Source organism: Octodon degus, unplaced genomic scaffold (genome assembly GCF_000260255.1).
Source record: "Octodon degus isolate 3935 unplaced genomic scaffold, OctDeg1.0 scaffold00117, whole genome shotgun sequence".
In the NCBI taxonomy this organism is placed as follows: domain Eukaryota; kingdom Metazoa; phylum Chordata; class Mammalia; order Rodentia; family Octodontidae; genus Octodon; species Octodon degus.
This window is the reverse complement of record NW_004524693.1, coordinates 9,074,329-9,096,998: the sequence shown is the minus strand read 5'-3', so window position 1 is coordinate 9,096,998 and position 22,670 is coordinate 9,074,329. Positions and strand designations below refer to the sequence as shown.

Sequence of the window (22,670 nt, the reverse complement as noted above, 5' to 3'; positions counted from 1 at the left end):
TCAAAGTATCTCAAAAAAGTTTTTTCAGTACTTAGGGCAGGGTCTACAGTGTCTACAGGGTCTTACTACATAGATCATACTCATAATGATTCTCCTGTTCACAGTCTTCCAAGTGCTAGGATTACAGGCATGTGCCACTATGCCCAGTCTCAATCTTGCACGCAGCCCGCCGGTATGGCTGGCACAGCAGACTAGGGGTCTAACCCTGGCTTCTGCGCTCTGCCTAAGCAGGTTCTTTAGTCCACTGAGCTATCAGGCCAGCTCTCAAAAACTTTTAAGACTCTTGATGCATTTTACCAAACTCCTTTCTAAAAAGACACTGCTACAAAAGAGATCAACTTCAATGAATTAAAATTTAAAGAATATTTATATATCACCAGCTTATGAATCATTTTAATTGGTGGCAGCTGCTGTAAATGTTCTCCTTATTAAATCAATAAAACACCACAATAGAAACAGTCTGTCTTAATTTAAGGTCAAACGGCAGTTACAGTTTAAAAATTAAACTCAAATATATTTGCCTCATGGTAAGAATGGCTTTTGTCCAACTTGCAGACTCCCTGTTCTTTAAAACTTTTAAAACACTTATGTCAGGAAAGAACTGACTCTTCAGTTTTGTCATAAAACTACAAGGCTCTGAAGAGGCTGCTTTTCATACTGTGTTCTTCTGAACACTGCACAGTCCAATTGACATTTTAAACTATACCTATTTTCAATGTTCTTGGTGTAATACATTATGAGGCAAAACATTACATTTGAAAGAGTAAAAGATAAACACAACTCTGAAAGTATTTTTTGTGAGACATTCTCCAAAAGTATTTTATTCTTAATGGTCTTTGTCTGTACTATGTCTTTGTTTGGCCATGCCTTTAACATTATAACTCAACCAAGGTTGCTACAAACCATAAAAGAAAGTGAAGTCTTACCCCAAATAAAGAAAAACAAAGTAGGAATTGCAGAAGGTGGTCAGAGACAATATCCTCTTCTAAAGCTGTTTTCCCAGTAACTTTTTAAAAGGGTCTGAAAATGGTCACTTACAGCTATCACAGCTTAGTAATCTCATTAATTTAAAAACAAATGTACATGTCTTTTTTCATAGTTTTTATCATTACTTACTTGTTTATTGTATACCCACTAGACAGTAAGCTCCAAGAGGACAGTTTGTCTTTTGTGCAGCAGTATTTTTAGTCATGGTATATAACAAAGGCTAAAATGTATTTGTTGAGTGAAAAAAATGAAACAATTTAATCTAAAAGATCTACTGGGAATCTTTCACATGAAAAAGTTTTGTTGTAGGTTTATACTCAAGAAATACTGTTTTTATACATTTAATGTAAGTCAAACTGTGGCACACAGAGTTTACATCAACAACCTAAAGAGCATTCTCTGGCCCCTAATTAGAATTTAAAAGTTACACAGGTTAGAGTGATCATTTGGGAGATAAACATCTCAGGGATAAAATTCGGGGAAATATTTTTTCCTTAGAAATCTAGTTATTAGATAACTCATGTACCACAACTTCAAAGTTCAAACCACTATGAATTAGTAGGATAACAGTGCTGGGATGGGGCAGAAATAGGAGAAGTATCAGAAATCACAGGTGTAACATGCAACTCCACCATCCATTCAAAGACAATAAAGGAGGGGCTGGGGAGATGGCTCAGTAGAATAAGCACTTGCCTGGCAAGTGCAAGGACCTGAGTTCAATCCCCGGTTCCGCCAAAGAATACAAAACAAAACCATATAATGGATGATCATTCAAAACACATTCCAAGTAAATGCAAGAGAGCTTTGCAAAACAGAAAATTTTGTTTCTAGCTTTCCCCATTCTCTGGTTTGGATAAGCAACTAAGGAAGTCTGGTATCCAAAAAATTATTTGTAGGCCAAATAAAATGCTCTGCCTGGAATATCGAAAGAAGTATCTGGTATCTCAGTCACTGAAATTGTTACAATAAAATATCAAAACTGGGGATCTTATAAATAAAATAAACTTATTTCTCACAGGTCTGGTGTGTGTTGAAAAATATATAAATATGTAGAAATTAAACAACCAGTGTGTCACAGAAAAAATAAAAAAGGAAATAAAAAAATGCCTTAGGACAAAGGGAAATGGAAACACATTATGGGACACATCCAAAGCAGTCCTAAGAGGGAAATAAATAGCAATAAATATCTACACCAAAAAAGAGCAAAGATCACAAGTAACCTAATGTTATACCACAGTGATAGTAGAACAAACTAAGCTTAAACTTAGACCAGCAAAATGATACGATAGAAATCAGGGCAGTAACGAAATTGACACTCAAAAAATAATAAAGCTGTATGCCTGTAATCCTAATGCTCTAGAAGTAGAGACAGGAGGTGTGAAATTCAAGCCAAGCATTGGTCACTTAGCATAACACTGTCTGAAAATAAAATACAATAAAAGGACTAAGGATATAGCTCAGTGTGAAGGTCTACAAGAAAGAAAAAAAGAAAAAAAATAGTTAAGTGAAGAGTTACTTGAAAAGATAAAACAGACAAACTCTTAGCTAGACTATGGATAAAGGAAGGGTTATTTAAATAAATAAGATCTGAACTCAAAGGATATTATGATGGGAGCTACCAAAATACAAAGGATGATAAGAATACTATAAAATTATATACTAACAAATTAAAAGACATGGATAACTTCTTAGACATATACAGCCTACCAAAGAATGACCATAAAGGAATACAAAATCTAACAGATGACTATTAAGGAGACTCAAACGTAATACAAAGTCTGCCACAAAGTAAAGCCAAGACCAGACAACTCTATTGCTAAATTCTGCCTAACGTTTAAAGAATTATTTCTTTTCAAACTGTTCAAAAAATCAAAGTAGAGGAAATAATTCTTTGATTTACAAATCTAGCATTACCTTAATAACAACACCAAGCTAGACATGAGAAGAAAAAACATTATAGGCCAATATTTCTAATGAACATAGATGCAAAACCCCTAAACAAAATATGAACAGACCAAACTCAGGAATGAATAAAAGAATCATTTATTAGGACCAAGTGAGATATATTTCCTGTATGCAAGTACATTTTTGACATATTCAAATGAATAAATGTGGTATATCACATCAATAAGATAAGAATAAAACTTGTGAACAGGCTAGCTCAATAGGACAGGACTTGCTTAGATATGTGAGGCCCTGGGTTGAAGCCCCAGCACAACAGAAAAAGATCACCTGAACAGATACAAAAAGGCATTTTAGAAATATTAATACCATTCCATAAGAAAAATTCTCAACAAATTAGGTATAGATGACATGTAAATCAATACAACAAAACCAAAGCTAAAACCATTTTCTTTTTTTTAACAGTAGCCACTGTTCAAGGTTTATTTGGTATTGTAGTTGGTGATATTGGGTTACACTGTTCACAGGTAGATCTTTTTACATTATACAGCAATGTACACTACATATATATATATATATATATATATATATATTACACTAAATAAAATCCTTTAAAATAGCTAAGCACAAGACATGCAGTATTAGATTTGTACACTGAATCCTAGGCTGTGACCAACTAGGGAAAGGTCAGACAAGGCTGGGTGGGTGAAGCTGTATAACAGAGTAACACATAACTGTTTGAAAAGTAACTAGAGCCTGCACAGTGAGGAGTCTCAGAGATTCTGGGCTACTCATACTAACCAGGACTACAAGTGCAGCACCATCTGGCATCAGGACAGAGCTGTGGGGGTTTTGTGAACTTTTTCTACTTCTAACTTTCGGAAACTGACATTTTCCCCAGGCCATCTCAATAGTGCTGTTTCAATCACATGTCAGATAAAAAGGAAAACTGGCACAACTCCAACTAAACCCTCCTGTAGCCTAAACAGTGATGTGGTGACACAGGAAGACTTTAAAACTGTAGTTCCTTCTGGATTGACCACAGGGTATCCATACTCTTTTTCAAACGTACCTCTTTCCTCAGGAGTCAGGGTCACCTTCACAGTATCAGAGATCCAATTCTGTCCCAGGGATACTAAGGAAGACAGCATCCTTGATTCCATAGAGCCCCTTAATCATGACAGAAATGGGATGCACCCTCATAAGGTTTTTCATTATACTTTCTGCCAAATCTGCCACCAACAGTCCAATAGCCCAGGATGTGTAGCCTTTTAGTTTGGTCACTTCATAAGCACTGTCAACCACCTGTTTGTGAACCTCTTTCCAATGCTCCTGATCCCTATCAGTTCCTAACTCAGGGTACAGTTTCTTCAGGGCAACACCAGCAACATTCAAACCACACACAGGGACGCTGGAATCCCCAAGCTCCCCCAAGGATCCAGCCATGGCAGCTAAGTGGATGCATGACCAGGTAGCAGAACCGGGCTGAATCCAGGTTGCAACCACTCCCAGTAGCTCAGTCCTCAAGAAAGCCACTTATCTTCCAAGCCACATACGTCAAGATATCCACTGGGTTAGACACATCAAGCAACTTGCAGTTGGGACTGTACTTTATAACATTAGGAATGATGAACTTGAAGATGTTCACATTACACTGCACCAAATTAAGATGGCTCTCTCCCTCTTGCTGATGTGCTCCAGCAGTGATAATAACCAGCCTGGAGTTTGTGGTTACATTACAATCTTTGCCAGAGATAATTTTTGGTGTCCTAAGGAAAAGGCTGTGTGTTGGAGATCCATCACCTCTCCCTTCAATTTGTCTTCCATGACATCAACAAGAGCAAGTTCATCTGCCAAGTCCTTCATTAAGATACTGATGGCACAGGCCATGCCAACAGCACCAACCCCAACAACCATGATCTTATTCTGAGGCATCTGTTCCTCCTTGAGGAGATTCACAATCAGCTGATCCTTGAGACTGGCCATCTTGGACTTAGAACCAAAAGGAATGGGCAGTTCAAATTTTTAGAAAAATTGAAAGCCTTTCTTCTAAGTGCAGACAAGATAAGGATATCTATTCTTACCACTTTCTTTTTCAATATATTAGTGGAAGTCAGAAAAAGCCATTGCAAAAAGAAAGAAAGGGTATTCTAATGGGAAAGGAAGAACTGAAAACACTTTATTTTTATATATGCTATACAGTATATGATATCATATGCAGAAAAACCTAACGACTACCAAAAAAGTTGAAACTGATAAATTCAATAAAACTATAGAATACAAAACTAATCAGTATTGTCCATATATTAACAGTGCAATATCTGGAAAAGAAATTAAGAAAACTGTCATTTAATAGAGCTAAAAAATCAGATACTGAGCTGGGGAGAATGCTCAGTGGTCTAAGCACCTGCCCGGTAAGCACAATGACCCAAGTTGGATCCTTGGTACAACATGACGCCCCATGCTGTGCTGGCCACTGAAACCAGGCATGGTGGCTCATGTCTGTAATCCCAGCACTGGGCAGGCTGACATAGAAGGATCACCATGAGTCCAAGGTGCATGATGAGACCCTGTACCAAATAAATAAATAAATTTTAAAAAGCAAATACTAAACTTATGAGTAAAAATCTTATAAATGTGATAAAGGACCTGTACAATGAAAATCTAAAACACTGATACAAGAAACTGAAGAAAATATAAATAAATGGAAATATATCTCATGTTCAAAGTGATCTACATATTTAATGTAAACTCCAACAAAATTTCAACATCATTTTTCATAGAAATGGAAAAACTTAGATTTATATAAAATTATAAAAAAATTGAGTAGCCAAAACCACTGTGAGAAAAACTGGAAGCATTATGGCCCTGAATTTCAAATATATTATAAAGTGACTATAATCAAAAAAAGCATGATACTGACATAAAGACACATCAACCAATGGAAGAAGACAGAAAATTCAGACAAATCTATGTATTTATGGTCAACTGAATTTTCTTGGTTCCAAAAACATACAGTGGGAAAATTATATCCTCTTTAGGAAATGTTTCGTTTTAAAATTATTTTAAGAAACCTGAATATCCACATGCAAAAGAATGATATTGGACCCTTTACCACACACAAACCCAATTCTGAATGGATTAAGTAAAATAAACATATTTTAAGTACAGGACCTTACCTTAAACTAAAACTACTCAAATAAAACACTAGAGAAATGTTCCAGGGCATTGGTCTAGAAAATAATTTTTTGGACAGGACTCCAAAACACATAACAAAAGTAATAATGTAATTGCATCTATCTAAAAATTTTCTACACAACAAAGGAAACTAGCAAATTGAGTACACAACCTATGGAGTGACAGAAAACCAAACTACATCTGATAGTTTAGTATCCTAGACACGTAACAAACTCAAACAACTAAATAACAAGAAAACAAATAATCCAATTTAATCATGGGTAAAAGACCTGAACAGACACTTCTCAAACAATATATAAATGGCCATTTAGGTACATGAATAAATAATCATATCATTAATCACAACAGAAATCTATTAAAAACTACAAGATACTACCTCACACCTGTTAGAATGGTTTGCATCAAAAAGAAGGAAAATAATTGTTAGATGCAAAGAAAACAATTCCTATAAATTGTTGATGGAAGGGCCGGTGGTATAGCTCAGTGGACTAAGCACTTGTTTAGGTAAGCACAGGGGTCAGGGTTCGATCCCTGGCTCCACATGCTGCGCCTGCCCCGTCCCTCACACGTGCTGAGCTGGCGATGGAGTCTGGGTGTCGTAGTGCACACTTGTAATCCTAGCACTAGGGAGGCAGAAATCAAGAGAATCACTATAAGTCTGAGTTGTGCAGTAAGAGCCTGCACAAAAAAGAAACCTTAAAAAAAACTTTAAAAAAATTATGATGGAAAAGTAATATACAGTACAGCTATAATGGAAAACAATATATGGAGATTCCTCAAAAAAGCAAAAGTAAAATCACACCTGGCACAGTGCTTGCCTAGCATGCTTCAGGCCCTAGCTTTTAACCTTCTGCATTAAAAAAAAAAACCCTACCATACAACCCAGTAATCCCACTTTGATATGTATATCCAAAATAGCTGACCTTGCTATGTTAAAGGAACAGTTGTACTCTCGTGTTCACTGAAGAACTATTCACATTATGGAATGTTTCCAAGATATAGAAAAAACCTAAGTGTCCATCAAGAGATGAATGAGTAAAGAAAATGTTGTACATATACACAATAGAATACTATTCAGCCTTTAAATGCTTAGTAGTAGTAATCCTGTCATTTCCAACAGGAATAAATCTGGAGAACATTATTGTAAGTAAAATAAGCCAACCATAGAATGACAAATACCGTATGATTGTACTCATATGTGAAATCTATGAACTCATTAAACAGTAGAACAATGATGTTTACAAGAAGGTGAATAAAAGGGATGAGGGAAGGAATGCAGATTATTTCCTCACCAAGGCATATAAAGTATCAGACAGGAAGAACAGGTTCTGAAATATATTGTACAATAGGGTGACTACATAGCCAATAATGTATTATGTACTTCCAAGTAACTAAAAGTAAATTTCAAGTATCCCATGCTAAAAAATTGATAGGTAAACCAGGTGATAGATATATTAACTAGCTTCATTTAATCATTCCACATTGTATAAATAATTAAAACATCATACTGTACCCCAATTACGGTTTGACAATCAAGATTATAATAATAAATTTTAAGAATAGAAATGTAAGAAAAATGATTGCCCCAAAGGTTGTATTTTTCACAAATCAAAAGAAAATGTCATTATAAGGAAACAATAATTTATTAAAGTATCTAGAATTTTTCCAGCTTTAGTCAATAAAACTCAAAGCAAGGTTAGTTTTCTTAATTGTTCTGTCAGTCTTTTGAAAAGCATATATTCCATTTCAGGGTGGCTAGGGACTTGTGTGGATTCCTACATGGACACTCCACTCACATTTATGTGACGAGGGTGGTAGCCATGAATGGCAGGTTCATGAGCTTAACTCCTTTATATATATTTTTTCCTTAAGCCATCAGACACCAAAGAATGTGACCCAGGTGGAACTAGAAAATAAAAGTGGCCTACTCTCCAAATTCTTCTGAACTTCCCTATCTATATTAGATGAGCAAGAGAGGTAGAAAACAGGGGAACAACTCATAGAGAACATATGCAATCAAGCTTGGCTATAGGCACAGAAAGTGCTAAGGAATGAATTACCCAGACATCAGTATGAAATTTATCAAGTTCTGCCAATGACAGCAGTAGAGGATGGACTGAGAAAAGCCAAAGATAAAACTTTTAATGCATTCTTTAGGTCTCAGAATAACACCACCTCCTCAAGAGAGCTTCTCTGTATCCATCAGAAGTAGAAAATAACAACAACTGTTATTTTCCATGGCAATCTATGTTTACCTGTACTAATAAAAGCAGTTCAGTCATCTGTTTCTCCCAGGTAGACCAAAGTTTAGTGCCTAGAATATGATAGGTACTGAGTAAAAATTTGTTGAATAAAAATTATTAATATATAACAATTCTGTAAGTGTGGTTTCTGGACGAGCAGCTACCGGGCCACTGGAAACTTCATGGAAATTACAACTCTCAGGCCCCACACTGGGCTTAGTGAATCTGAAACTCTGGATATGAAGCCAGCAATCTGTGATTTTAAAGGTCCTCCAGGTAATTTATAAGGATTTATAAAAATTCATGTGCCAAAAGTATAGAAATTTATCTTTCCTAGTAATGTTGAATATAAAGGTAAAAAGTTTTCTTCCATTATAGGGTTGGAATCCTTGATTAGATTATCCACAATTCTGAGACTAATGCATGACAACTATTACTTTATCTGAAAGGGATCTTGAACAACTCAACCCCTTTAAGCACATTTCCTAATCTATGAGAAAGATATAGCACCAACTTCACAGACTGCTAGAACTAAACAAATATTTTTACCCAAGGTCTTACATACAATAAACAATGAATGGTAGTAGTGGTACTGATCCTCTTTAATCTGCTTTTGCAGGCCTCTGAAGATGATTACCTCACAGGAACAGTTTTCAAATCTAAGGCCACACTGAAGTGATAAAATGCTGGTGCCTAATTTTGTACTGGGAAGCTAACTCAGGATCTTGCACTTGCCAGGCAGGCACTTGTGCCACTGAGCTATATCCCCGGCTACTATGCTATTTTTCAAAAGAGTACATCCTATCATCAAAATGCTGGGATAGAAGCAGCTTTGTGCAAGTATAAGGATACATATTTGCTAGACTGCACTGTGAAATCCCAGATACTGAGGAAGCTAAGGCAAGAGGATCTCTCAAAAGTCAAGGCCATGTGCCCGTGAGATAGCTCAGCAGTCTATAAAATGCTGAATTTAGGCAACCACATGAACCAGGGTTCAATACCCGGCATGACATGCTGTGCCAACTCCTTCCCTGGGGCAGGTTGATCCGGGACACGCACACGCACATACACACACACACACACACACACACACACACAAAGGGAAGGCCAGCCTGGGCAATTAAAAAATACTCTGCTTCAAAATAAAATAAAAAATGCTCAATATAGTGTTTGCTTAACATGAGCAAAGTCCTGGATTCAATCCTCAGTACCACACATACACATAAAGATTAGTTAGCATGTGAAGTGTTCACACATTCACAAGGGAGCTGTAATGTGTATCTCTTACTGCCAGGTGGCTTGAACCATTGATGATACATGCATGACTCTTCCATCAGGTAGTTTAGTAATTTTAGTAGTAAACATACTGATAAATGTGATTAGATCTATTTGTACCACCAGTAATACAGGTGCAGGATAGGAAGCGACAGGAAAGGTGTTAATTCATTGGCATAATCTATAGACAACTTAATGAAAAAAAATCAAGTTTATCCCTATAATCCTAAATTAGCTACCTGCACTATACTTTGAACAACTATTCTAGGATTTTTATGGAACATTTGATTACCTCTGCTTACAAAGAGGGGCCACAGTATTTTTGAGCAATAAATCATGCCTATCAATTAATAATCTTTCAAGATCCAACAGATAGCTGAACAGAGTTTTCAATCAATTAGAAAAATGGGACTAAGTAAAAGAGTTAATGGCCTTAATTGCTAGTATTCTGTCAATTATGAGACCTGCTATCAAGTCAGTCAGAGATAAGTGAATTTAAACAATTTACCTCTTGTGAAGATTTAAAAATTCCATCTACTAGAATTCAAGAATAAAATGTCCAAAGAGGAGATGAAGGATAAAATACCTTGTACTTTTATGACACTTTTCCTTGCAGGATGCTTTTCCCAAATAGAATCAAAGTGCAGAAATGTTCTAACTGGTGCAATCATCTAATGTAACTGAGACTGAGGAGGAGTTGTTGAATTGGAGGATCTTTCCCCTTCAGGGAAATGGCTGTGCCTCCAGAACGAGTTAAGAACTTCTAAATTATTCTGGTTTTCTCTCCAGTCCTGAAAAAGAGGCCACCTTGTTGTAGGTGAGAAAGGACACCTATCAGGCTTCAATCATTGTGACAGTAATTAGCATGATATAATCTAATTTCAATCTGGAGAAACTCATACCTCCTTAGGTGACCAGGGGTTCTCTGGTTTCCTGAATTTCACCATACCAGAGGAAAAATTACTGTGTATGCTGCTGGATGGAATTCCTTACCTCAACGACTTCTTATATTTCAGTCTTCCAGGTTATTTTCAGTAAAGGATGGTGTTGTAGTCAGGGTTTGCAAGGGAATAGATTTAACACAGGACACATACTTATAGGATTATTTTATAATATTCACCTAAAAAGGTCAAATGCAGTAGAGTGCAGAATATCTGTTCAGGCACTAGAGATCCAAAGAATCCAGCTGAGGGCCTGGATCTCACAGCAATGTTCTGCATTAGTCTATCTAAAGACTTAGAACCCATAGCAATGTCTTCTATGAGTTCAGCTGCAGATATAGAACCCACAACACTGTCTCATGCTAATCTATATCGGTAATCTGTCCTGAAAAGGCCCAAAGTTCAATGGTGAAAGCTACAAACTCTGCACCAGTAGGATGAAGGATCTATGCCACCACGATGAGGAATCTGTACTAGAGCCAGGAAGTGACACTCAAAGTAAGGACCAGAGCTCCTATGTAAAGAACTGCAGCAATCCTCAGTGGCAGGGAGGACCCAAGCTCCTCCAACGATGAGATCAACTGAGTTTACATCAGGAAAACTAGCATGCCAAGCTTCTCTAGGAGAATCAGTAGCACACCATCATCACCTCTAGTTTTCCTTTTATACTATTGGTAAAAATCCTCACATGGCCCTTCCTCACACCCACAATCACTCAGATCCAGTTCAGAAGGTGTTTTTTTTTTTTAATGGTTCACGTTGCCTTCAGGGCATTTTAGTGTGGCTTGAGGATCTGGGGATTAAACCACAGCAACCTGAGCCTGACTGCTGTGTTTAAGCAGTCATTTAAAGAACTGTGCTAATGGGCAGGCCTCCTCAGTTCAGTTGATTGTTCAAATGGACCATAATTTAATCCACCACAATTGGAGTGGTCAATACTACCCCTTTGGAGGTCTTAGTCTATTACCAGGAGGCAAGTCTGACTAGGTATTCAGGGCATAGAATTGCCTAGCTTAAAAGGGATTACATAGAAATTTGAGAAGTTTTCCTTGCCCCCTCTATGGCAACAGATAATGGGTTAGAATGTGTGCAAGGCCATTCCATAGGATAAAAAAGGGACAAGATTGTAATTGATTGTATGAATTCAGTAAAAAAATTGATAAGCACTTTATTATGTACTTAGGATCAGAAATGAAAACACCATCCATAGTCTCTAGGAGTTTATTATCTAAGTGAATGAGACAAAATACAAACAGAATTTAATACAAGGGAATACATGATTTAAAAATAGCTATGAATGAATAGAAGCACTTAATTTAGGCATTAAGAAAAGACTAACTTAAGAAAGTATGTCAACATTTGTGTCTTAGAACCACCAATAAAGAGCATCTTGCACAGCAATTAACCACTAGGAAGAATGTATGCAATGTGTTAATTATTGAAACTGTCCTACCAATTTGGTTTGAAACTGTCTCATTGCTATTTGTTTCTCAATAAAATTATGGAAAAAAGATGCATAAAAAGGGAGAAGAAAAGCTAGAAAGCTTGTAAAAGGGTTGAAGAAGCACCATGGGTTTTGCACTTTTTAAAAATCAAGTCCTTGAGAGGGTAGAGAATTTTCTCTCATCACAAATACCAACTTGCCTACCCATGGAGATACACACAGTTTACAGAATGAAGGGATATCAAGAAAATTAAGATAATTACTGTTTTACATTAGGGTTTGTATTAGTTACTTACCTAACACCCAAAGTTAAAGGGGGAAATGTTTACTTAGATCACAGTTTGCAGAGGTTTCAGTCCATAATCAGCTGGCTCCAAAGCAGGGTTGCATGGCAGAGGGCAGCAGTTCATGGCGGTGGTAAGACAGCAAAAGCAACAAGAGCAAAAGGGGGAGAAGAGAGCCTCTTTCTGTCCATTATCTTGTATGCAGGCTATTCACCCTAGGGTGGGTGTAACATACTCTTAATTCTAGCACTGGACCATGAAACAATCACAAACTCTAGATTCAGTGGCCTCCCATGACACCCGTGAGGCTTTGGGAGGGTCATCCAAAACAGAATAGGGTCCTTCACAAATTCAGGTATAAAGACAGGTGAAAAATATATAAACGGTATACAGATATATTTTATTAAATTACATATAATCTCATTATATCAATTTGCATTAAAAATGAAACATAAGCCCAGAATGATGGAAATAGATACTTATTTACATAAAGACAGTTTACATATTGTCCAGTGTTAGAGCAAGTTTGTAAATTATGATATGTATACTCCAAGTCCACAGACTAACATTAGTTAGAAATACATCTTGACATAAACACATATACTCACAAAATAAATGTGCCCATCTTATTTATCACTGCAAGAAAGTTTGCCAAATCAAAGAGGGACTGTTGAATTAAACTCTTATTAATCCCAAGTAAAGTTTCAAATACATAGAGGGCTCTCAAAATGTAGCTGACAGTCATTATTAATGCTAGCTGAATAAACCCAGAGAAATTTAGGTGGAAACTAATATCTAATTCATAAATACTCACAAGAAATGTATCCTGCATGCTACAGGATTCTTTTAATTGTACTGGAAGATACACTATAACTGAGTATAGCCAACAATTTATAGAACCATGATTCAGAGTTGCACGCAGTCTCATTTTTTAGCACTAACACTACAAATTAAAACATACCAGAATCAACCCAACTTGCCTTATTTCCTGGAATGTAGGTAAAAATACATTATAGGTAACATCAGAGCTACTAGAAAATGTTTAGTACTTTGATTTGTCTGTAAAAATGTTTACAGCAAATAACCAAGGAAAACAAATGTTTTCTCCAACTTTCTTTTTTTTTTTCTCTGAATGCCTTCAGGGCAGGTTTGGCTGGCTTGAGTTGTGGGGATTGAACCACAGCAACCTGAGCCTGACTGCTTTGTTGAAGCAGCCACTTAAAGAACTGAGCCAAGGGGCAGGCCCCCCTCTCCAATTTTCAAGCAACATTCATTCCCTGAAATGAAAAAAAAAAAAAAAAAAAACCTCATGTGCTGGCAGCAAAACCATTTTCATTTGATAATTCACTGTCAACATTAGAATCAGAAGACCATTTTCCTTCTTTTATTCAGCATAATTTCCCCAACCATCTTCTTAAATATTATACACTAACAGAACTACCCAATATGGATGTCAAGCAACTCACAGTGTCATAATGGATTTAATATTCAAAATCAAGCTACTTTTGAAACTACAATCATCTATTTTAACTTGGCACTTGTGTTTGTGCCAACCTGATTGTATAGTTGGCAAAATTTCATTTCTTACATTGCTAATTTAAAATATATACAATAGAAAGTGCATTTTATCTTATATATTTTAGCTCATTTTTTCTTTTATTAATACATTCTGGCAGTGTATAATTATTGGCAATTACTGGACGCAATTGGTATGTGTACACAAATTCCCCTCTCCTCTTTTTGTTTTGTTTTGTTTTTTTGTTTTTTTTTTTTTTGCTCCGAACGCCTTCAGAGCAGGTTTGGCTGGCTTGAGTTGTGGGGATCCAACCACAGAAACCTGAGCCTGACTGCTTTTCTTTTTTTGAGACTGCTTTGTTGAAGCAGCCACTTAAAGAACTGAGCTAATGGGACTGGGGCAATGGCTCAATGGAATAAGCGTTTCCCTGGCAAGCACAAGGGTTTGAGTTCAATCCTCAGCTCTGCAAAAAAAAAAAAAACTGAGCTAAGGGGCAGCTCCCCCCCCCCGCTTTTTTTTTGGCAGAACTGGGGATTAAACTCAAGTCCCCTCTCCTCTTTTCATGCTTTTTATTTTTCTGACATCAGATTTATTTATTTATTCTATAAGACTTTATAAAATTAATTATCATATACACAGATTGAAAACCACACTAGTAAACCAAAGAACATATAAAACATGTAAATCAATTTACTAAATCAAGATATACTTTCAGATATATTGTCTGCACTGGATTACAGTTTTTTCTATTATTTGTGATTTATTTTATATAACATATACTTCATATAATGTATATTTTATGTTTCATACATGAGAGAAAGACAGTTTCATGTAAGAGAGATCATGAGATATTTAAGCTTGTGGGTCTGAGTTTCTTCACTTAAAATGATGTTATCAAACTGCATCCATTTTTCTACAAATGACTCAAGTTTATCCTTTTTATAGCAGACTAATATTCCAGCATGTATAAATACCACATTTTTTTATCCATTCATGTTGATGGATATCCGGTTACTTTTCTCTCATTGCTGAGACAAAATACTCAACACCCAAATTTAAAGGGGGAAAGATTTATTTAGTTCACTGTTTGTAGAGGTTTCAGTTCATAATTGCTTGCTCCAAGGCAGGTTGGCACGTGGCAGAAGCACAAAAGTTCATGGTGGCAGTAGACAGAAATAGCAACAAAGAGAGCAAGACAAGCCTCTTTTTGCCCTTTATATTGTATCCGATCTACTGGGATTAGGGCAATGCCAACCTGCTTAGTAAATTGATCCAGCAATCATGCACCCTTAATCCCAGTACAATTAATCAAAGTATTATACTACAAATCAATCACACACTCTAGATTCAGCCACTTCCAAAAAAGCCCCTATAATCCCATGAGGCTTTGAGGGTGACATCTAGACACAAACCGTAAGAACAGACATACAGGCTGCTTCTAAGATTTAGATATGAATTACCCTGCTATAAACATGGGTATACATACATCACTGTGCTATATCTTCAACTCTTCAGGAAAGATACTGTCTTGGTTACCTTTCTCTAATTGCTAAGACAAAATATCTGATACCCAAAATTAAGAAGGAAAGGTTTATTTAGCTCCCAGTTTGTGAAGGTTTCAGTCTATAATCAACAAGCTCCAAGGCAGGGTGACAAGGCACAGGGAAAACAGTTCAAGCTGGTAGAAGACAGCAAAATCAGCAAAACTATACAGGGTGGAACAAGCCTGTTTTCCTCCTTTATATTGTAAGCTGGCTACCCCCACATGGGGAGTGCCACATTCATACCATCTCTGCGCCCTCTTCTTGCACAGGCTGAGGATGTTTACAAAATAAAGACCCCGGCCACCTGCTGAACCACTTAGTTGAACTTCTAAACTTCTGAAGTGGATAACATGAACAACATCGCACAGCAATCCTTTTTATCCCAGGATGTAGAACTGCTGAGTTACTTAGTTAAGTTTCTGGACTCAAATAGGGGCATAGTTAGGTCAAATGGAATTTCTACTTTTAGTTTTTTGAGGACTCTCAGTATTAATTTTCATAGTGGTTGTATCAGTTTATAGTTCCACAAATAATAGAGAATCGTTCCTGTCTCCCCACGGCCTTGCCAGCATTTGTTCTTGGTTGATTTCTTGATGACAGCCATTCTTTTTGGAGTGAAACAGAATCTGTGTTGTTTTTAATTTGCTTCTCAAAATGCCAGTGATTTTGAACAATTTTCATGTATATATTGGCAATTTGTATTTCTTCATCTGAGGGCTGTCATTTTAGATGCTCATTTTTAATTAGGTGCTTAACGTCAGGGTATCTAATGCTTTTTAGTTCGTCATATATTCTAGATATTAAACCTTTGTCTGAGGTACAGCTGGCAATTTTTTCCCATTCAGCAGGCTGTCTCTTTGCTCTGTTAGTTGTTTTCTTTTTTATACAGCTTTTTATTTGGTATGATCCTATTTGTTAATTCTTGGTAGTATTTCTTGTGCAACCAGGGTTTTCTTTTTTTCCATAATTTTATTGACAAATAGCAATGAGACAGTTTCAAATCAGATAGGACAATTTCAATAATTGACACATTGCATAATTCTTCCTAGTGGTTATTTACTGTACAAGATGCAGACATGATATCCTATTTACAAACACTATTACAACAAATCCTTCTATTCATTAAGAGAATGTAACTATATATCTATCCTAATCATTTTGAATACACAGATACAAAATGGACATTCATTTATATATCCCCTTTGTTTAGTTCTGTCATTTGAATATTACAGGTATGTTAACTCAGCAAAAATGTTCTAAAAGAGTCCAGTAATCTATAATAGTATTGGGTCTTCCACTTGACTGGCAGTGTCAGAAATTGTTGACCCGAGTCCCCTACAGCTCACGGTTTTCTTAAGAAAGGCTGCCTACATCTATGTCTTCAGCAGTTTTACCTATTTGTTTCCCAGAAAACTATTATTTAGATCTTTGGTACATTCTGACTGTAGTTTAGTGCATGGGGACAGATATGAGTCTAGAGTCAATCTCTGATATATGGATAGTCAGTTTTCTGGAATCATTTGTTAATGAAGGTATCTTCGCTCCACCAAAGGGATTCAGCCCCTTTGTCAAAAATAACATAGATGAGTGTTCCCAGGCATTATTTCTGTATCTTCTACTGATACACAGGTCTGCTTTTTTACTTTGGTTTTCATTTTTGGCAATACCGTGCTGTCTTTATTATTATAGCTTTGTAGTATAACTTGATATCTGGAGTTGTGATGCTCCCTGTCTTGTCCTTGTTCCCTAGTATTGTGTTTGCTATTCTAGATCTCTTCTCATTGCACATGAATATTAGGACCATTTCTCCAGTTCTGTAAGTGTATCACAGCAGTTTTGATATGTACCAGTTTTAATATAATTAAAAATTGAAAAAAAACATTTCCGGTGCTTAAGTAGTAAAAGGCCAGTATTAAAAATGGATATTTTCCCTGCTAAATGAATGGCATACATAAATTAATACCTGGTGAAGTTAGATATTCTTACAGCATAAGATTTATGCAACTTCTCAGAATTATACTTTATATGGTTATAACATAACCATTCAATATGTAATATGCTTTAGGTTCATCGTGAATAGAAACTTAAAATGCATTCTTTTATCTGTAGCTGTATAAATTCCTTTTGCATACACTATGAATCCTTAAAACACACTTATGAAGTATAATTCTTATTACTGTTTTAATATTCAAAAGAAGTAAAACTTACAATGTTACAAGAAGTTCAGCTACTCTATTTTCTTCTACTCAATACTATAATGCTTAATGTTTTTGAAATGGCAGTACCCCATCATTAGTTGGTTCGTTTTATTAACATACCTTTTTTTTCTCCTACAATTATGGTCTGTGTGGGTATTTCAACTCAAAATAATTTGGGTTTAAAAAATTTAAGACACTTTTCTCAAGTATTGAGGGGTATTTTTAAAAAATTCATTCCTCCTAACTTCCTTAGAAAGAATTTTCAAAAAAAATTCACTGAGCACTTTAATACAAAACAATGTTCTATATTGTTAGATATTAGTGGAGTAAGGAAGAGAAGATATGAAATTGAATATATGAACTTTTTGCTATCAAAAGAGTGTACAGTCTAGCATATAGACATATATACAAATAGAAAACATGCAATGCCTGTGGTATTCAGGGTAAAGAGAGTTACAGATATACATGGGAAGGGGCTTGCCAAGTGTAAAAGGGACAGTTTCAAACTTTGAAATTGGAACTTTGATGTCATCCTGCAGTGTTTAAAGTACACTCCATTTACCCTACATATGGATTCCACATAAGTACAAAGAGATATACATGCAAAGGTATTAAACACAGTTACCTAGGCTACAGTCTGCTTCTTAAGCCACATATTTATGAGGCTGTATTCACTCAGGGCACTTTTCTCTTATTCACACAAAAGCAAAAATTATATGCTAGCAGTAGTGTTAATGCACAGATACTGTTTTCTGTCCTTCCCCTTAAGTGCCAGTCAATAGAGCACTGCTTAAATAAACTGTGGTGTATGCATATAATAGAATACCTTGCAGGCATTAAAAGAAAAAGGTACTATAGACTAGATAATTATATTACGGCAATCAATTTCTGGGGACTGAAATACATGACAGTTACATAAAATAACATGGGTGGGAGAAGCTGGGAGATGATTACATAGGATCTCTATGTGTTATTTGTGTAACTTCTTGTTAACTTGTAATTATTTCAAAATAAAAAGTCAAAAATAAAATAAGGTATTTGTGGTTGTACTAAGATATAAGTTTCACCAAGGATGTGGTAGGGATGGGAAATGGCACAGCCAATTTGGAAGACAGTTTAGTAATTTCCTACAAGACATAAGTGTACCCTTATTCTGTGATCCAACAATTACTTTCATATTTTTCCAAATGACTCAAAAACTGATGCCTATATAAAAACTTGCACTGTATGTAGGTGTTTCTGGCAGATTTACTCTTTTTTTTTTTTTTTGGTGGTACCATGAATTGAACTCAGGATCTCGTGCTTGCTAGGCAAGCACTTATTCTACTTAGCTATCTGCCTAGCCCTCTGGCAGATTTATTCTTGACAAAACCTGAAAACTACAAAGACGTCCTTCTCTAGGTGAAAGGATACGTTAACTATGGCTAGATAATGATAATATTGAACACTATAATGAAATAAGCAATCAACTCACAAAAGACATGGAAGAAATTTAAATGCAAATTACTACGTGAAAGAAAACACTGGAATACATATTGTGTATGATTCCAACTATATAACATTATGGACAAAGCAAAAATGTAAACAAAAAGATCAAAGGTTTTCCAGAGGTTAGGGAGGGAAAAATAAAGGATTTTAGAGTGAAACATTTTTTCCATGATACTACAATGGAGGATATATATTACTACTTATTTGTTCAAACATATGTATATGATACAAAATGCCAAGAGTGAACTGCAAAGTGAACTCTGAAATTGGAGTAGTAATCATGCATCAATGTAGGTTTTAATTATAACATATATAAGACTGGAGAGACACTGATAATGGGGAAGAAGGCTATGCATCTATGGGGACAGGAGATATATGAAATAACTCTGTATCTCCCTCTCATTTTCTCTATGAGCTAAAATGGCTTTAGAAAATATAACATTTTAATAATAATTCGAAAACTGGCTGTTAACTGCAAAAAAGATTTAAAAGAGTGCTTAGAGTATGCTACTTTTGTGCAAAACTAAAAGGTAAGATTGCATACACAGATGCTAGTGTTTGCGTAAACTTTCTCCACAGAAATATGAAGAAATTGGTGGCAGCAGTGGTTGCCTCTGAGAAAAGAAACTAGGTAGCGCTGAGACAGGTAAGAAGGAAATTTACATCTCATTGTCCTCTTGGGTTGTTTTAGCATATAGTGTTTATATCATAAACATGTATTAAATATTCATAACAAAAGTCCATTCCAGGTCTACAGTTTTCCTGCCAAAATATTTTAAAGTATTCCCTTTCCCAGTTTAAAAGGTCAAGAGATCATGGGATGGGATTTAGGAATAGGTTCTTTCATCGCTCCAGCATCCTGAGTTCTGTTAGATTGTGAGCTACTCAAAAGAAAGAACTATTGTATTATCTATATGTGTTACAATGACTGACATAGTTATTAACAATTTTTCTTAAATTAATTTTCCTTATTATCCTGGTCATTCCTTTTGACCTGTTCTTGAAACCCCAGACTCAGAAGGATTCTTTGATACTGACTCTATTCTAAAACAATGTTTTAAAAATTAACTAGCTTAAATTGCTCTAGGTCAACAAATGTCAAGCTCTAAATATTAATGCTTAAAAAGATGCGGGAATATGCAAGTAAAGAGAATTTTTCATGGAAATATGACTTACAAATTTTATCTTTACTTTATTATCTGTAAGACTGGTAAAAAGTGATTTATCAATCATCTTAGCTAAATTTTTCCACCCATGGTCATCCTATAATTTCTATAAACTTTGTTTATACCTCCATCAGGTACTTACTTATTTGCATTACAGTTTATCTGAGTGTATTACTTAACTGTCATAGAGCACTAATGAGGTCAGGGAAGCCTTACTCATCACATTACACCTCACAGTAACTACTACCTAGGTCAATCACCTTTGAGGACAGTTCATTTAATGAGAGTTTCACAGTTTAAAATTTAAATAACTTACAAAATATAATTTAATACTTAAATTTCCTTAAAATAGTACACTGTTTCTGTTGCAAAAACAAATGATTTTTACAAGTACATTATAGAAAAAATTATGATATAACAAGTGTTACCCCTTGCGACTGTTGCTCTGAACGTATGGAGGTAAGATCACAACTTTATCTATTTACTAAAATGGTTTCCTTTCTCTCTCCTTCAACTTTGCACTGCTTGCTTCTAAGCTGAGATATTACTACAAAATTGCTAAGCTACTCTCTCTCCAAACTTGGTAAACAAATCCTAAACAAGGAGACTAAATTCCCCAGAGGGAGAGGGAAGAAGATGGTACACCCTTCTGAGAGCACCAGTTCAATAGCTTCCTACTCACAAGGAAACTTACTTTGTGTGCTGTACATCCCTGGTCCTGGTAGTCAATGCCAGAAGCAGTGCAATCCTTGTTTGGTGCTACTTGTAGGCAGCTCAAGACACAAGTAAAACTGTTCAGAGCTTTTATTCATTTTGTCTGCTACATTAGTTCTTACATAAACAGAACTGAAACAAAGTCAAAACTGCTGATGCTCTCCACATAGGAACAAATCAACAATATTATAATACAAAATGCAATGCATTTTTAATACAGAACTTTGTTAGCTATTCTGCAATTCTTTGGATGTTAAGTTATATAAATTCCAAAAAATAGGTTATACTAAAATTCTAGTCCAATTTTTAACTATCTTTTTTTCTTTTTGTATTTAGTACAGGGTCCATAGGTTCTCACTACAAGATTGGACTTGTAGTGAGCCTCCTGTTTTCAGCCTCTCCAGGGCTCAGATTACAGGCATGGGCCACTACACTCAGTCTCAATTGCCCTCTCAGCGTGCCCCAGGGGCGGGGCCAGCAAGGCAAACCCAATCTCTACATCTGCCTAAGCAGATGCTTAATATGCTGAGCTATCTGGCCAGCCCTTAACTTTTAAAATAAGCATTACAAAGCAATTCTTTTTCACCACACCATAGCACTCCACACTTTTCTTTAACAGCAAGTTGATAAAAACTGGAACCACATTTTCTTTCTGAATCTACTTACTGCGTCCAGCACAGTAAATTCTTAAGAAATTTATTTGAATTAACTTTTTCAAGAATGCATTTAATCTACTCACTGACAGATAATTCACTTTTAAAATTCAGAAATCTCTATTAAAAAGAATCAACAGTGGAACTAGAAATGTTAGCGAAGTAGTATAACATTTGTTTCAACAATGTAAAAATATTCAAAAAAAATATTCGGTAAGTTTTATTGTTGCATTTTGAGAAAAATTCCCACTCTCTTTTCAGACATTTTACTTGAGTGAAAAAGAATTTTCTGAACATTACATGTATGAATTTTATAACAGATACTTCACTACTTGGGTGCTGCAACTCCTGCAACATTAAAAATCATACTGTGGGCTGGGGAGATGGCTCAGTGGAATAAACGTTTCCCTGGAAAACACAAGGGCCTGAGTTCAATCCTCGGTTCCACCAAAAATAAAAAATAAAAATAAAAATCATACTGAGGAAAAGAAAAGCTTAAATCCTCTTTGATATACCTATATCATCTTAAAAACTAGAACAAGAACAAACTAGTAATTTATTTGCATGTCCCAACACCTGATGATCATAAATTTTTTAAATATTTTATTAAAATTTTCTAGAAAGAAGGCTGGCCAGATAGCTCAGTGGATTAAAGCACCTGGTTAGGCAGACACAGGGACCAGGGTTCAATCTGTGCTTGCCATGTTGGCCCCGCCCTCAGGGCACACTGAGAAGACAATTGAGACTGGGCATGGTGGCACATGCCTATAATCCTAGCACATGGGAGGCTGAAAACAGGAGGATCAGTATGAGTCTGATCTGTGTAGTGAGACCCTGTAGACTCTGTACTAAATACAAAAACAATTTTTCTAGAAAGAGACTAAAATATTCTTCCTAGGAAATATTCTTGTACCTGCTTGCAACATATAAAAGAAATTGTCAAATAAGGTTTAACTTCAGAAATAATCTATAACCTCTCTCAAAACCTAGCTTAACTTTCTGAGTGTATGCCAAAGCACTGAGACTTCTAAAGCTAAAAACAAAATCTCTGGTTTATGTAGTCTTCAGTGCTACTTGCGAATTATAATTAACATCTTAAAGCAATCTATTTTCTTTT

The 22,670-nt window shown here is 35.7% G+C and overlaps 1 protein-coding gene and 1 pseudogene across 2 annotated transcripts in view; both read right to left on the bottom strand.

The window, feature by feature from the left end:
- Ammecr1 (Alport syndrome, mental retardation, midface hypoplasia and elliptocytosis chromosomal region gene 1) overlaps positions 1 to 22,670 on the bottom strand; it is a 130,398-nt gene that overhangs the window by 75,335 nt on the left and 32,393 nt on the right. The window lies entirely within an intron of this gene.
- LOC105743335 lies at positions 3,902 to 4,881 on the bottom strand (annotated as a pseudogene).